We start from the raw sequence: 4,720 nt of genomic DNA, 5'->3' as shown, positions 1-4,720 counted from the left end.
TTTAGCTAAGATGTGAATTTAGTGATTTTTACTGTAGTAACTGATATTAGGAATCAATTATGATTTAATTTGATGACATTGTGGTTGATGGTTGAAATGATTTATGAATTGAGGGAACCCTTAAGGGTGATTAAGTCCACTTTAAGGAGATGTTATGTCCACCATTACGTTTTTTTATTTTATTTAATTATTGGAAAACAAAATCATTGTTATTAAATTTTAGTATGTTTAGTAATTTTAGACATTTTTGTAATATATATTGAAAAATAATAGAAACATATTTAGATTGGATAATTAGTAATTCTTAGGATATGTGTTTAGTAAATAGATTAAGAGTTATTATTATTATTGTTTTCGGTAAAAAAGAAAAAAATATATAAGTAATTTCTTTCTATTTTATTTTAGTGTAGCGTTAAAGACAAAAATGGGAAAACGTGATATTACACGTGCTGACGAGCATATATCAGAATATCTTCAACATCCTATATATGTAAGTAATTTTTGTGTTTACTGTTATGCTTAATAATTAATAATTCAATTAGTAATTATAAATTATTTAGATTTTTAGTAATTATTAATTATATTTGTTACTAAATCAAGTATTAGTTTAGTAATATTGACTAGTTCTGGTTATTGACGGTTAGTTATTATTTTTGTTATCAGGGTTCAAGAAATTTGTACACTAGACGCTTACACCAAATAGACTCATACGATGCTAGGGTGAAAGAACAACTCAGAGAGAGCGGATTCTATCATATATCTCAGATTGGAAGGATCATGTCTCACGGTCCAATTATAGACGCACTAGTTGGAAGGTGGCGGCCTGAGACGCACACATTCCATCTTCCACATGGCGAGTGCACGATTACGTTGGAGGACGTCGCCATGATTTTTGGACTCCGAACTCACGGCTTGCCAGTTACTGGATCAACTGACCACAGCACAAGTGGGTTAGAGAATTAGTGCATGACCCAATTTGGTATTGCTCCTGGCCCGAATGACCATAGAGGAAGCGGAGTCAAGCTAGCATGGTTCCGCACCCTAAAGCGGCGCCAACATTTGACTGACGCAGTAAGTAGGAAAATTTATGTAAAATGTCACATAATGTGTCTATTTGGAACAACCTTATTTAGTGGCAAGTCTGGAATCAGTATGCACTGAAAGTATTTGCCGTTGCTTCGTGACTTTTCTCAGATTCACAAGTTTAGGTGGGGTTCAGCTTGCCTTGCACACATGTATCGATCCTTATGTCGGGCATCTAGGTATGATTGCAAGGACATTGATGGTCCTATGCCATTGCTCCTTGTATGGGCATAGTTACGAATGCCGTCAATAGGACCACTGCCGATGGATACTAGATTTCCACTTGCTCGCAGGTAAAATTTAGCTAAGATGTGGATTTAGTGATTTTTACTGTAGTAACTGATATTATGAATGACTTATGATTTAATTTGATGTGGTGAGTGGTTGATGGTTGAAATGATTTATGAATTGAGGGAACCCTTAAAGGTGGTTAAGTCCAGTTTTAGGCGAGGTTATGTCCAAATTTTTATAAAAATATGAGTTGTTGCAATATGCTAGGTGGTATGATTATCAATCAGCTATCGAGTAGTATAAAAATTGGACAACTGCTGATGTTAGGAGAAAGTTGGACAATCTTTCTCCGGACGGGGTATGTGTTTCATCATTTAGATTTGATGTTAAAAATTGATTGTTAAAAATTGATTGCTCATTTATAACTTTGAGATTTAATGTGTTTTTACAGTTTGTGTGGGATGCATACAGTCCCAACCGGATTGCGCCACATCTTATTCCATTTGAGATCAACGATGGTGCAGAACTCTGGAGTGCGAATGTGCCTTTAATATGCTTTGAGACTGTGGAGTGGCATCCCACTGATAGGGTCAGAAGACAATTTGGCTTTCATCAAGACTCGCCAGTTGAACCAAGAAAATTCTGGAACATGCATGGCATCAAGATTCAAAGTATGCATAAACGATGGCTCTCCCGATGGATGTTGATCCACTAGTGCATTAGCAACATCTGCTACATCTCCCTCAACTGATATATCATCTTCTTCCACATCTTCAGTTGGACCAACAACTTCATAATTACCTTCAAATTCTTCATCACTTCTGGTATTATAACCCATCCAGTTTATATTGGGTTCCAAAAAATCAATATCTTCAATTTCTTCAAACTCAACATATAACTCGATAAGTGAGGCTCGTGTTCTAGTTTGATGGTAGATCAAAAACATTCCTTGTATACTAGCTTCATCCGCCACGTGCATTACTTGAAATTGAATGAAACCACCAAATACTAACACATGCTGCCTACATAAAATATTGGTCACTCTCTTCCGGCCTTGCTGACCTACACTCTGACAGAGTACACTCTTAAATCCTTCATATGTTATTGAAAGAGGAACAATAATAACACATGGATTCTCACACAAAAAACTCACACCTTCATGTGTATCATACAAAATCTGACCATTGAAATATATTCTTAAACTAACATAACTCTCCATTTTATACATTTATTACATTTACCCACAACTTATTTCACTTAACATGCAGAACAACTTCAACTGCTAAAGAATGAAAAACAGCTAAAGAAGTAAGAACAAATTCAACTGCTAAAGAAGAAAGAGCTCTAAGCTCTCTGGAAATTTGAAGGCAAATAACTTTGTGTTGTTCACTTTCTACTCTATTCAAGGTGTCTCGCACAACACTAGCATGCCTTATATAGCTAATTTTAAAATTTTTTATTCATACTTGTACTAAACGTCACCACTGTTTTGACCATTTTCAACCGTAAAATTTGTTTCAATACAAAACGACACCACCGTTTTCTATTTTTAAATTAAAAAATTTTTGCCTCCTAGACAAAACGGCAACGCCGTTTTCAGCTATGCTTATTTTTTTTAATTATTTATTTTTAACAAAACAGGAGTACCGTTTTGGTTTTATTTATTAAAAAAATTTAAATCCTGTACAAAACATCTCCAACGTTTTGTATCTTTTGACAAAAAAATCTTTTCTCTCCCATAACAGTGTTAAACTCACAAAAAAAAAATATCAAAGAGAAACACACACTTTTTCACAATATTTAAAAAACTCAGCCTAAGAGATGACCCTTTTCTGGTCATCACGGTTAAATTTTTTATACTAAAAGATGATGATAAAGTCTTTATACTCATTCATGAGAAAATATTTACAAGAGAAGTATTGGTATTCTTATAAAGTATATTTCATTTTTCTCTTGGATTGAGATAGGACTTTAAATTCAGTCCTTTACTTACTAAAACGTAGTGAATTTCGATAAAGTTGAGTTTATAATGACTCAAAATAGAAAAAAAAAAAAGAAAGAAGGGATAAACTAAAAAAAGATATATCTGAATTATTTTATCGTTATAAAAAATATCCTCAAAATTTGTTATTGATAAAAAGTATTCTTAAATTATTTAAAAAGTAACAAAAATCATACATTCTCAAATTAACTTACTTTTTTTTCTTAATTTCTTTAATCATCGCTAATCATTTTTTACATATTTTTAAATTATTTAAAAAAATTGTGGATAATAAAATTTAAAGATACTTTTATTATTGACAAAATAATTTAAAGATATTTTTAGTATTTTATCCCAAAAAAATTAATAATCAGTCAATCTGATTTATTTTTGTTGTTGAATTATATATTTATTAGCAGTCTAAAATCCAAATATATTAAATCGGATAAATTTTAATAAATTATAAATGAATATATCATATTAGAATTGAATGGTTTAATTTAATATTAAAAAACTATCTCATAAGTGAGGATTATTGAAATCCACGAAACCATAAAAGACCATATCCGTAATTGATAATATAAGATTTCATAATACGTTCCTCTAACCGGATACTTGTATACATCTCATTTTTATTATTTTTTTTTTATCTTTTGGTATATAACTATATATAGCTAAGAAACAAATAAAAAGACATAATTTAATTTTGATTAAAACAAATATAATTAATTAATTATATAAAATATTTCACAATATCAAAACATCAAAATAAAACTCAAAAACTATATCGAGCACCATCATATATTTACATTTCATCAACCTCCTCCATGCGATGTCTTCATTTTTATTAACTCGAATGGTAAAATGACTTTTACTACCAATAAATTTTGATCCAGTCGGTAGATAGCAAGGTAGATCTCTTATTTTATTAGGGTTAAATTTATAATAATTCTATAAAACAATAAATTGTATTAATGGGAAATAATATACTCAGTTCAATAATATGAAGCTTTTACAACTACCACCACTAACAAATTCAAAGAGACCATACTCACTGAACCTAAAATGATTACCACCAATTATTATTTTAATGGCCCAAAACCCAGTGATGAGAAAATCATTAGGGAAAAAGAAAATAATATGGCAGCATATATTTAATTAAATGATTTACTAATAATACCAGTGTGACTTTTTTTTGAATTTCTTTTTCATTAATAATCATATTGGATGAAATTAACATTAGAGTAATTGAAAGATTCTGATTTTAATAAATGAATTCTAATTTTTATTTTTAACAAAATAAACTCTTAAATATCAGCTTCATTTGATAAAATTAACTAATTATTATCTAAATATTTAGACCATTTTGTCAAATATTTAGAAATTTATTTTATAAAAAAAAACTAGAATTTATTTTATCAATAT

The sequence above is a fragment of the Arachis duranensis genome, chromosome 4 (genome assembly GCF_000817695.3).
Source record: "Arachis duranensis cultivar V14167 chromosome 4, aradu.V14167.gnm2.J7QH, whole genome shotgun sequence".
NCBI lineage: Eukaryota > Viridiplantae > Streptophyta > Magnoliopsida > Fabales > Fabaceae > Arachis > Arachis duranensis.
The sequence above is the reverse complement of the archived record's forward strand: the minus strand, read 5'-3'. Positions refer to the sequence as shown.